Source organism: Gorilla gorilla, chromosome 10 (genome assembly GCF_029281585.2).
Source record: "Gorilla gorilla gorilla isolate KB3781 chromosome 10, NHGRI_mGorGor1-v2.1_pri, whole genome shotgun sequence".
Classification (NCBI taxonomy): Eukaryota; Metazoa; Chordata; class Mammalia; order Primates; family Hominidae; genus Gorilla; species Gorilla gorilla.
In genome coordinates this window covers 69,439,402-69,452,904 of record NC_073234.2, presented here as the reverse complement: position 1 = coordinate 69,452,904, position 13,503 = coordinate 69,439,402, and positions in this window count along the sequence as shown.

Sequence of the window (13,503 nt, the reverse complement as noted above, 5' to 3'; positions counted from 1 at the left end):
AATCTAAGGTCATATCCCCAGGGTCCCTGGGTCTGGGGCAAAAGTTTAGACCAGCCAAAAATTCCTTCCTTGGTGGGCTAATATATTTATCTTTCTTTCTTCCTCTTGAATTCAGAGTATCTTTCTTCCTCTTGAATTCAGAATCAATTGAGAGAAATACAGGAGTCAGGATAGGTGAGCATCAAAATATCACCTTAATAAAGTCAACTGGAAGATGTGGCCAAGTGGGCAGGCTCACACTTTCCCCAGACATCCCCGCCTGGTTGCTGGCACGGCTGAACAACACAGGCTTCTCAGCAAAGGCAGGGTCATAGGAAGCAGATCCACTCCCTGTAACACACAGGTCTAGAAAGGTGGAGGAAGGGCTGAGCTCGGTCTGTTCTTACTAACTCACATGTCTGACTGCTCACTCCTGTTTCCCTGGGGAGGGGCGAATGAGGAACAGGGAGATACTCAGTGATTCTCAGCCAATCTCACAGTTCAAAGCCACCCAGGGAACCAATGTGCAGTAAGGTAGAAAGCCACTCACCTACCTGAAGTTGCTGCATCTGGAAACATAAGAGATGGAGATGCTGTTCTTCCCCATAACTCGGAAGATTCATTTTAACTACGCTCTACTTTTCTCATAAATGGCAAATTTCCTCTCAGAGGAATAGTTTCCTTTTTTTATTTTTATTTTTGAGATGGAGTCTTGCTCTGTCGCCCAGGCTGGAGTGCAATGGCACGATCTCAGCTCATTGCAACCTCTGCCTCCTGGGTTCAAGCAGTTCTCCTGCCTCAGCCTCCCAAGTAGCTGGGATTACAGGTGCCCGCCACCACGCCTGGCTAATTTTTTGTATTTTTAGTAGAGAGAGGGTATCATTGTGTTAGCCAGGATGGTCTCCATCTCCTGACCTTGTGATCTGCCCGCCTCAGCCTCCCAAAGTGCTGGGATTACAGGCATGAGCCATCGTGCCCAGCCTTTCAATTCTTTTAATACAAAGCAAATGAAAACACCTGTTTTCAATTTCTTTTACCAGTCAGGCTATCTTTTGGAACCTAAGACAGTTTGCCTCTAGGTTTCTGCTAGCACTCTTGTTTGAGGGCATTCCCTGGAGTCATAAAGGGCAGTTCTTTGGGAAGAAGGGATGGGAAGAAAAAATAATGTCAGTTCATAAAATAATCTTCAGACATTCTTATTTATAAATGCCGTCATCAATAGAGTTTTCATTTTTTCTTTGCTCAACAAAAAGCTATCAAGTATCTTGAGTAGCTGTTTTTTGTTTTTTGTTTTAATAGTTATGACATGGACCAGGACGGTGGCTCAAGCCTGTAATCCCAGCACTTTGGGAGGCTGAAGTGGGCAGATCGCCTGAGGTCAGGAGTTCGAGACCAGCCTGGCCAACATGGAGAAACCCTGTCTCTACTAAAAATACAAAAATTAGCCAGATTTGGTGTTGCATGCCTGTCATCCCAGCTACTTGGGAGGCTAAGGCAGGAGAACTGCTTGAACCTGGTAGGCGGAGGTTGAAATGAGCTGAGATCGTGCCATTGCACTCCAGCCTGGGCGACAGAGCAAGACATCCCAGCTACTTGGGAGTCTGTGGCAGGAGAATTGCTTGACCCGGGAGGCAAAGATTGCAGTAAGCTGAGATCACGCCACTGCACTCCAGCCTGGGAGTCGGAGGGAGACTCTGTCCCAGATTTAAAAAAAAAAAAAAAAGGCTATGGTAATGACCTGTCTCCCTCTTGCTTAAGTTTTCTTTCTTTCTTTCTTTCTTTTTTAATCTATCTTTCTTTCTTTCTCTCTCTCTTTATATTTTTATTTTTCAGTCTCCAACCCAGGTTGGAGTGCAGTGGTGTGATTATAGCTCACTGCAGCCTCAACCTCCTGGGATCGGGATCAAGGGATGCTCCCACCTCAGCTTCCCGAGGAGCTGGAACTACAGGTGCACACTACCATGCCCAGCTAATTTTTTATTTTTTATAGAGACGGGGGTCTCCCTATGTTGCCCAGGCTAGTCTTCAACTCCTGGGCTCAAGCAATCCTCCAGCCTCAGCTTCCCAAAGCGTTGGGATTACGGATGTAAACCACTGCACCTGGCCTGAGTTTTCAGTAAACCAAATAATTAATGTAATTCTGACTGTATTAGAACCTAAAGCACATTTTCTGGCTATGGGTCCCCAAGCGGAGCAGGAGGCCTGACCAGTTCATGGATTCCCTGCACCGGGTCTGGCAGAAAGTCACAGAACTCATTGTATTAGGTCTCCCCTCAGGTACTTGAAGATACAGTCTTCATATCTCTTCAATATTCCAGGGGAGGGGACCCTATTTGTTTTCAAGATACTGACTTTTCATGTTAATAGCAGTGCTCCCATAGATACTATATCGCATCCCGGAACTTTTCAAATCTGTAGTTCCACCTAAAATTTTACCTAGTGAATTGTTACTTACTGCCTAGGTGCCAAACAGTACAGCAGTGCGTGTTCATCTTACTTAGACTTCAGAGCCTCCCACTGGCTGTAATGGATGAGCATGCAACCAAGCTCCCCTTCCACCACTCTGCTTGCTAGCATATGAGAGTGCTCTCCTCTGCAGGGTCCTGAATCTTGATTCTCATTGGCTACTAATATGTAATGGCTTTTGCTCAGTGCTGTTGTGACAATCACCTTGTTGGCCTTCTGTGTCTAGGAAGAATTACAGTCATTACCCTAAAGAGCTCAGAGTCTCAATTTGCAGAAGGCCTGTCATTGAACATAAAATGAATTTTGAACCATTGAGAAGACTTTCTGCTTTTCTTGAGCCAGTGGTTGAACAGTGTAATCCCAGGTGTGCCTGTAATCCTTGGCCTTTGGGAGGCCAAGGCGAGAGGATCACTTAAGGCCAGAGTTTGAGACCAGCCTGGGCAACATGGGAAAACCCCATCTCTACCAAAAATACGAAAAAAATTAGCTGGGCATGGTGGCGCACAGCTGTAGTCCCAGCTATTCAGGAGGCTGAGATGGAAGGATGGTTTGAGCCCAAAAGGCAGACATTGCAGCGAGCTTAGATTGTGTCACTGCACTCCAGTCAGGGCAACAAAGCCAGACCCCGTCTCATAAAAATGGCTGGGCATAGTGGGTCATGCCTGTAATCCTAGCACTTTGAGAGACTAAGGCAGGAGGATTGCTTGAGGCCAGTAGTTAGAGACCTGCGTGGCTAACTTAGTGAGACCCTGTTTGTTTTGTTTTTTTTTTTTTGGAGACAGAGTCTTGCCCTGTCACCCAGGCTGGAGTGCAGTGGTGGGATCTTGTCTCACTGCAACCTTTGCCTCCTGAGTTCAAGTGATTCTCCTGCCTCAGCCTCCTGAGGGGCTGGGACTACAGGTGTATACCACCACTCCCAGCTAATTTTTGTATTTTTAGTAAAGACGGTGTGTCACCATGTTGGCCAGGCTGGTCTTGAACTACTGACCTCAGGGGACCTTCCTGCCTTGGCCTCCCAAAGTGTTGGGATTACAGGCATGAGCCACCATGCCTGGCTCCCATCTGTATTTTCAAAAAAATAAAAAATAAATGACAGTATGGCTATTCTATTCTATTCTATTCTATTCATTTGAGACAGGGTCTTGCTCTGTCGCCCAGACTGGAGTGCAGTGGCATGAACATAGCTCACTGCAGCCTCAATCTCCTGGGTATAAGTGATCCTCCTATCTCAGCCTCTAGAGTAGCTGGAACTATAGGCATGTCCCACCATGCCTGGCTAATTTAATTTAAAAACTTTTTTTACAGAGACAGGGTCTTGCTATATTTCCCAGGCTGGTCTCAAACTTCTGGGCTAAAGCCTCAGCCTCCCAAAGTGCTGGGATTATAGGAGTGAGCCACTGTACCTGGCTCTATTTTATTTATTTATTTATTTTATTTTATTTTATTTATTTATTTATTTATTTATTTTGAGACGGAGTCTGGCTCTGACATCCAGGCTGGAGTGCAGTGGTGCGATCTCAGCTCACTACAAGCTCCGCCTCCCAGGTTCACGCCATTCTGCTGCCTCAGCCTTCCGAGTAGCTGGGACTACAGGCGCCTGCTACCACGCCCAGCTAATTTTTTGTGTTTTTAGTAGAGATGGGGTTTCACCATGTTGGTCTGGCTGGTCTTGATCTCCTGACCTCGTGATCCTCCTGCCTCGGCCTCCCAAAGTGCTGGGATTACAGACATGAGCCACCACGCCCGGCCCTGGCTCTATTTTAAATAAAAAAATACATGAAACTAAAACACAATTGGAACTTTATTTGCTCTTTGATGACCCTTCATAGCACCTCAATTTCTCATGGCATGCCTCTTGCTTGGTTTACATCATAGAATTTCTGGCATAATAGGCTGGGCATGGTGGCTCACGCCTGTAATCCTAGCACGTTGGGAGGCCGAGGCTGGTGGGTCACCTGAGGTCAGGAGTTCGAGACCAGCCTGGCCAACATGGTGAAACCCCAACTCTACTAAAAATACAAAAATTAGCCAGGCGTGGTGGGCACCTGTAGTCCCAGCTACTTGGGAAGCTGAGGCAGGAGAATTGCTTGAACCTGGGCACACAGGTTGCAGTGAGCCGAGATCGCGCCACTTCACTCCAGCCTGGGCAAAAGGGCGAAACTCCATCTCAAAAAATATAATAATAATTTCTGGCATAATCTCAGAAGATTCGGCCAGGCATAATGGCTCACTCCTGTAATCCCAGCACTTTGGGAGGCCGAGGCAGGCGAATCACTTGAGGTCAGGAGTTCGAGTCCAGCCTGGCCAACATGGTGAAACAACGTCTCAAAAAGAGGGAGACTCTGTCTCAAAAAAAAAAAAATCTCAGAAGATTCTTAGAAATTTCTTACCACTGTTAAAAGAAAAAAACTTCAGCTGAGTTAAATGTAAAGGAGTTTAGCTAAACAATGAACAATTTGCGAATAGGGCAACCCCCAGAATCACAGCAGATTCGTAGCGAATCCAGCGTAGCTACCTGGTGGAAGAAGATTTATGGACAGCAAAATGAAAGTGACGAACAGAAAACAGAAGTGAAGTACAGAAACAACTGGATTGGTTACAGCTTGGCATTTGCCTTACTTGAACACAGTTTGAACATTTGGCTACATTTGATTAGCCAAAACTCAGTGATTGGCATGGATGTGGGCTTTATACCTCCACTTTTTACAGTTCATGATGTACAGAAAAACCTGTAGGCCAAACTTAAACATGTGAGAAGGCAGCTTTAGCCTAAACTTGATTTAAACCCACCTTGTCTCAGTTCTCCTGGTTTCCAAATTATCTTCTGGCCTCATTTTCTTCCCTAGCTCAGAAATATAGTGACTATCCATCACTATTTCCAGCATTAATGCCTTCAAATCTCTTACTCTTCTGTTTCACTTGTGCTATAATCATCCAGACGACAACAGACCTAGCTAAAGAACATATAACATTAGGTTTCACATCTGACAAATATGTGATCTGCAGTGGACATATGCTCATTTTTGCTCACCATTATCCAGCCTCCTTTCTTTGGCAAAACCATCTTAATCAGCACCATGCTGTATTCCAGTCTTGGAGGCAGCTCCCCAACTAAGAATATGACTCTAGCTAAGCCAGACAGTGTCTCCCCACCATCCCCTCTCTCTGGAATTGGACTCTGGGGTGGAGTGATCCAAAGATATTAAGCAATATACAGGCAGCTATGTCCTAAATAATCAATCTATTCATTTCTACTACTGAGGCCTGTGAAATGCTTTGGTTTTGTTTTTTACATATTGGTTCATTAACCTCCCCCTTTGTTTTGCCCCTCTTGTTTCCACATATTTTTCCAATGAAATCCCTTTTATCTTGTGATAAAAGTGATTTGCTGTTGTTTGCAACTACAAAACCCTAACTAGCGGTGGCAGCTTGTATTAGTGACTTAAATCCTGCATAATCAGGAAAATTATATTTACATATTTAGATGTCATGAGGAGCAAATGTGAAAACAAACTCAAGGGGTCTAGTATGCAATAGCCACAATAAATCCATGCCCTCTGAACTCAGGTGAACCTCCAACACAGCTTGGCAGTCTTTTTATTTGGTCTGGGCCATCTGCTTCACCAAATCCCCTCAGAGGGTTTTACAAACATTTACAATTTTCTTCAGGCTGCCCACTCTATCTCTACCTCAATCTCAACAGCCTGTCTGGAATGTTACAGGAGAACATCAAGCAGATAGAGATACCATGTTTGCAGAATCTCAGAAGGCTTTTTTGATCTTGTGATTCATGCCAGGGTCATGATGTCTTAAAACTAGGTTTGCAAGAATACACTTTTGAAAAAACACATTAGAACATTGATTAGAATCGCCTTACCAATACCTGCATCTTATAAGTGTTTTGCAATACTCAGAGTGGCTCAGTGGAGTGAGTGAGGTTGTAATCCAAGCTGCTACTAAAATTCTTCTTTATAATTTGATAGTGTTGGACTTGAAGGTCCCATCTGGTTACACAGTAATTTACCACCTTACTGTGGGTTCTGGTACGCCAAAGAAGGCATTTCCCAAGACCACCCTGGCCTGCCACGCCCCCATCCTGGGCCTGTAAAAACCAGAGACCCTAGCAGGCAGACACAGTGGCTGGACATTGTGAGCAACGCGTTGGTGGAAGAAGATGCAAGTGGCTGGTCATTGAAAGGAGCACACCAGGAGAAGAGCATACCAGCAGGCCATCGACTGGTGGGACGCCACCGGCAGGCGGGAGGAGGTGGAGTTTGGCCGGGACAGTCGTAGGAGAGCCAGGGCTGCCCAGTGGCCTAACTCCAGGGGAAGACTATCTCCCTTCTGGCTCCCCCATTGGCTGAGAGCTGCTCCCGCTCAGTAGAACTTTGCACTCATTTTCCAAGTCCACGTGTGATCGGAGTCTTCCAGTACACCAAGGCAAGAACCCGGGATACAGAAAGCTCTCTGTCTTTGCAACAAGGTTGAGGGTCTAATTGAGCTGGTTAACACAAGACAGTAAACTAAAAGCATCCTGTAACATGCCCACTGGGGCTTCAGGAGCCGTAAACATTCACCCCTAGACACTGCCATGGGGTCGGAGCCCCACAGCCTGCCCGTCTGTATGCTCCCCTAGAGGTTTGAGCAGCGAGGCACTGAAGAAGTGAGCCACACCCCCATTGCATGCTCTGCCGGGGAGACAGGGAAACTACCGTTTCAATATCGACTTGCAAGTGAAAACAGTTTCTGATATTGTATGTGTATGAGCAGGCTACTGCTGCATGTAGCTTGTGATTGGGCCTTATGATGTTATTCCATAATTATAATATTTAGTGCATAATTATTGCATTATATGCAAATGTACTGCATTATGAACTCTTGCTCACTGCACAGTTACATCATAGAAATGTGGGGACAATAGCTGCAGGATGTAGTGTCTATGCTAGAGACACCCTGGGGGACACAGCTCTTAGAACTTGGTTTCATAACATTGGTTTAGGAGAAATTTAGGTCTGAAATCTAGAGCATTCCAGGGAGGAGCTGGTCTTGAACAATTTGCGTAGGAGTGGATTTGGTAAGGTTCTGAGTCTTGGGATAGGCACCATGAAGTATCTGAAGAAGGTGCTGGCAGACAGAAGTGGATTATGAGGCTGGGCGCAGCTCTTTTATATTTTCTGCATAAACTGGTAATTAGGGTGAGCCTTCTGCTTTTATGATGAGCTAAAACTATAAATAATGGTTTGGTGCACATATCAGTGGCGTCCTCTGAAAAAAAAGGGAAACTTTTGCTGTTTCCACATTCCATCTTGCCTTTGCCCTAGGGATTGTACCAAATAGATGCAACTCATTTTGGAGTTAAATACTTTTTAAAATATTTGTTCGTTTATTTATTTGTAGAGATGGCGTCACCCTCTGTTGCACAGACTGGTCTGGAACTCCTGGCCCGAAGTGATCCTCCCACCTCAGCCTCCAAAAGTGTTAGGAGTTAGGATTATAGGGATGAGCCACCACATCCGGCCTGGAATACTGTTATTAAAAAATGTTTCTATTCTTAATCAAAAGGTCCCAGAAGTAATCAATCCCCTCGAACAGAACCAACACAGCTATCGGTTGGGAAATCTGTGGGACTTTCAGACTCTTGAGCAAGGAATTGGATGTAATAATGGAACTAAAAAAAGGGAACAAATCTAGGAATTCGCATTTTGAAGTCATCAGCATACAGATGGCAGCTAAGAGCAATGACATAGAAAAAGAAAGGGAGAGTGTTTAGAATAAGAAAAAAGAGATGAGGACTAAATTGTGAAAAATACCAACATTTATAGAGAGCTGAAGGAAGAAGGTCAGCAGTGGATAAAAGCCAGGGAAGAATGGTGTCACACTAGTCAAGGCAAAAGAGAGCCAAGGAAAACAAGAAGTATAGAGTGAAACCTCAGAATATAGTTTCAGAGTATCTAGAACCAAGATAGGGGAACTAGTAAAGAGGAATTAAACTGTAAGAGCAAGAGGGTAATGGATGCAGCAAAGTTCCTGAAGAGATGGGAGAAGATCATAAAGAATACAAGGGAAGTTTGGTAGTCATCCTCCAAGATGGCCCCCAAGGATCCTTCCTCCTGGTAGTCATGCCCTTTTGTCAGCCCCTCCCACAATGGTCTGAGTGACTAATTGAATGTGGCAGAAATGGCACTATTGTCATTTCTGAGATTAGGTTATAAAATATACTGTGGCTTCTGTCTTGGTGACTTTCGCTTGCTTTCTCTCTCTTCCCTGATCATTTGCTCTGGGGGAAGCCAGCTGCCATCTGTGGGGAAGCACATATGGTGAGGAACTAAGGCTTCTTGCCAACAACCGTGTGAGGGAGCTTGGAAGGGAATCCTCCAGTTCAGTTAAGCCTTCAGACAATGGCAGCCCTGGTTGACATCTGGCTGTAACTCTCATGAGACATTCTGAGCCAGAACCACTCCGCCATGTTGCTCCCAGATTCCTCAAATCCGAAATGGTGTGAGATAATAGACATTTGTTGTTTTAAGCTGTGAAGTCTGGGTAATTTGTTATATAGAAATAGATAATACAGGAGGGATTGGCTTTGAACAGGAAGGTAGACTGCTTCCTCTGAGAAGTTACCATGTAGGGTCATTTTTGTAAAATCTTGTTCTTCAAGTTTACCCTTTATTGCTTAGGCTTGGTATCTTAAAATATTTCAAATTCTAAGTTACAGCTACACTTAAGCCATTTTTATTGCTCATCAAAAAATATTTTAGGCTGGATGTAGTGGCTCACACCTAAAATCCCAGCACTAGGGAGGCTGAGGTGGAAGGATTGCTTGAGGCCAGGAGTTCAAGACTAGCCTGGGCAACATAGCGAAATTCCCTCTCTCCAAAATATATATATTTATTTAAATATATGTCTTTAAATAAATATATGTTTACATGAATGTATATATTTATATATAAATACATATATAAAATTAGAATTTCCTACTTTTTGTAACATCCTACTCAAAGTTGGCTATAATACCTATTTTCTTAGCTGATATCCATTTAATCATTCATTTGATAAATATTTATTGTATGTGACATTAGTATTAACTTTATAGAAAGCAATGTTGCTTTTAAAGTGATTAGTAGGGTGATAAATGAGCTATTTGCTAGTATATCCAAGTTATCTAGTAAGAAGGGTTTACTGAGCAAAGAAGTATGGGTAATAGCATAAAAGTATAAACAAATACCCAAACAGTATACATGAGAAGTTAATCATCTTGTCAGAAGAAAATGATACATACAAAAAACACAAGCATGTGTGAAGAACAGTGTGAGAATGTATCCAGCCAAAATTATATTCAAAGTAAAAATCATGTGTGCATGACAAACTGTATAGCATGAGTTAAAACAAATGAATACCCCTGATCACAGAACAATGAGAAATTCCTGCAGCAAGTGAGCATAACTGCCAAATAAGATAATATAAAAGAAGTATGTAGGGAAAACTAATTTTGAGGCTGTAACCATGTGGAACTGAAGCTAATTCTTCAAGTTCTGCTTCAGGTTATCAGGAACTGTGCTCCTGTAATTTAACCGTTTATGATAAGTATAAGATTTTCACACAGAAAAAATTATTCTGCTGGTGGAATGTGAACTATTACATCAAACTTGTAAAATTTTCTATAATTTTCATTATTTATCTCAGACTTTGACTCTTGTATTCTTTTGAAGAAGGACTTGTGTGGAAACCATGGTGCAAAGTTTAAAATACCAAATGCATGTTAAAGAAATTAGAGTTGTTAGCTACCTTCTGTTCTCCTTTGTTGTATTTTGGGTTTTACTGGGTACTGGAGCCGCTGTACCACATTGATAGCCTGAGGTTTGACCAGGTCATGGGGCTGGACAAAGGTGGCGAGTTGATGAACAGATCCAGCTGTCAGCACAGCAAGGAGATCCAATCCTGTGGGCCAAGGACAGTCCTCATGGTTTTCAATTCATCGTGTGTAAGAAAAATTGTACTACTTGAAAGACCTTGATTTAAATTCTTGCTCTACCATTTGATAACTCTGTGATACTGAGCAAGAGACTTTACCTCTGTGAGCCTTAATGTCTTCTCCACAAAATAGAGCTGAAAAAAATCTGCTGTAATTACATCCTGTTTTTCTTCTTAAAGGTCAAATGAGCCTGGCATCAAATATATGTGAAGCCATTTTTTTTTTTAGATGGAGTTTCACTCTTGTCCAGGCTGGAGTGCAATGGCACGATCTTGGCTTACTGCAACCTCCACCTCCCCGGTTCAAGCAATTCTTCTGCCTCAGCCTCCCGAATATCTGGGATTACAGGCATGCGCCACCATGCCCAGCTAATTTTGTATTTTTAGTAGAGGCAGGGTTTCACCATGTTGGTCAGCCTGGTCTCGAACTCCTGACCTCAGGTGATCCACTCGCCTCAGCCTCCCAAAGTGCTGGGATTATAGGCATGAGCCACTGTGCCAGGCCTATGTGAAGCCATCTTTTAAAACTTTACACCGCTATAAGCAGAATTTTTTCTTTTTCCATTCCTTTTTTTTTTTTTTTTTTTGAGACAGAGTCTCACTCTCACCCAAGCTGGAGTGCAGTTGCGCGATCTTGGCTCACTGCAACCTCTGCCTCCTTTTCAAGTGATTCTCATGTCTCAGCCTCCCGAGTAGCTGGGATTACAGGCATGCACCACCACACCCAGCTAATTTTTATATTTTAGTAGAGACGGGGTTTCACCATGTTGGCCAGGCTGATCTGGAACTCCTGACCGCAGATGATCCACCCACCTCAGCCTCCTAAAGTGCTGGGATTACAGACGTGAGCCACCATGCCCGGCCTTAAACAGAATAATACTGTTATCATTCCTTTTTGCTTAAATCTTTATGTTCTTGGCAAAAGCTTAGATAGGCTTTAAGCTATGAATACAACTTGGGAAGGGCTAACAGCTAATTCCAAAAAAAGAGGCCGGGCGCAGTGGCTCACACCTGTAATCCCAGCATCTTGGGAGGCCAAGGAGGGTAGATCACGAGATCAGAAGTTCAAGACCAGCCTGGCAGAGATGGTGAAACCCCATCTCTACTAAAAATACAAAAATTAGCTGGGCATGGTGGCAGGTGCCTGTAATCCCAGCTACTTGGGAGGCTGAGGCACAGAATTGCTTGAACCCAGCGGGTGGAGGTTGCAGTGAGCCAAGATCATGCCACTGCACTCCAGCCTGGGCAACAGAGCAAGACTCTATCTCAAAAAAAAAAAAAAAAAAAAGGAAAACCATCTTTTCTAAAAATCATTAAAACAATTGAAGTTAGTTTTTGAATAAGAAAATAATGCCTAAAACAAATCTATATCACTAGGCAACATTAAATCTTTATCTCCTCGAGATTACAAGGACTTTCTATTTAGTACACAAGAAAAGGACCAATTTTTCCAAAACCAAAAAGCCAAGCCTGTTAGCACTTACTGTCACAAATGGTTACCACAAAAACAAAATAATGAAGGTTGAATTTATGGTTTCTGTAAAAGGGAAGCCTCTAGGATCTTTAAAAGTATTTTTTTCTATTTTTAAATATAACATTCATTGTAGAAAGTTTGGAAACATAGTACAAGTATAAGGAAGAAAATTTTTATAACTTACAATCACATTGCTGAGGATAACATTTTGTTAATGTCTTTGCATAGTTTTTTTTCCAATTTTTGTCTTCCTCTTGTCTGCTTTTTTCTCACGTATTTTTTTATTATGAGCAGTGCCATAGCATTACATAAGCTTTTTTCTTTTCTTTTTTTTTTTTTTTTGAGATGGAGTCTCGCTCTGTCGCCCAGTCTGGAGTGCAGTGGCACAATCTCGGCTCACTGCAAGCTCCGCCGCCTGGGTTCACGCCATTCTCCCGCCTCAGCCTCCCGAGTAGCTGGGACTACAGGTGCCCGCCACCACACCCGGCTAATTTTTTGTATTTTTAGTAGAGACAGGATTTCACTGTGTTAGCCAGGATGGTCCCGATCTCCTGACCTCATGATCCGCCAACCTCGGCCTCCCAAAGTGCTGGGATTACAGAGGTGAGCCACTGCTCCCGGCGCTTTTTTCTTTTTTTTTTAAGATGGCGTCTCACTTTATTGCCCAGGCTGGAGTGTAGTGGCTCGATCTCTGCTCACTGCAGCCTCTGCCTCCCGGGCTCAAGTGATTCTCCTGCCTCAGCCTCCCCAGTAGCTAGGATTACAGGCGCCCACTACCAAGCCTGGCTAATTTTTGTATTTTTAGTAGAGATAAGGTTTCGCCATGTTGGCCAGGCTGGTCTCGAACTCCTGACCTCAAGTGATCTGCCTGCCTCAGCCTCCCAACATGCGTGAGCCACCGTGCCCGGCCAGCATTACATAAGCTTTCAAAACATGATTTTTACTATCCTATCCTAAAAGATTTTTTTTTTTTTTTTTTTTTTTTGAGACTGAGTCTCACTCTGCTGACCAGGCTGGAGTGCAGTGGTGCAATCTTGGCTCACTACAAGCTCCGCCTCGTGAGTTCACACCATTCTACTGCCTTGGCCTCCCGAGTAGCTGGGACTACAGGCGCCCGCCACCACTCCCGGCTGATTTTTTGTGTTTTTGGTAGAGACGGGGTTTCACCATGTTAGCCAGGATGGTCTCCATCTCCTGACCTCGTGATCTGCCTGCCTCGGCCTCCCAAAGTGCCGGGATTACAGGCGTGAGCCACCACGCCCGGCCAAAAGATTATTTTTTAATCTGAAATTATTTCCAAGGTAAATATTTTTCTTCCAGGTATTTTCCTAAGGACCCAAGTTCAAAACCTTGCATTACTCTGGTCTCCCTTTCTTTTTTTTTTTGTCTTATGAGAAATCAAGTCTGAATTGATTTGGTTCAGAATCAAACCTGAATCTGATCACTAAATTCTACTAATTCTTTTCTTTCTATGTCTATCCACATAGCTGTGGCCCAGCCAGGCCTCTGTTTCCTCAGCCCAGATTACTGAAGTACTTTTCTGACTTTTTTATTTCTTTGTAGCCTCTTTTCTCTATGGTAATCTATTTTACATATCTCTTTGCATCATTACC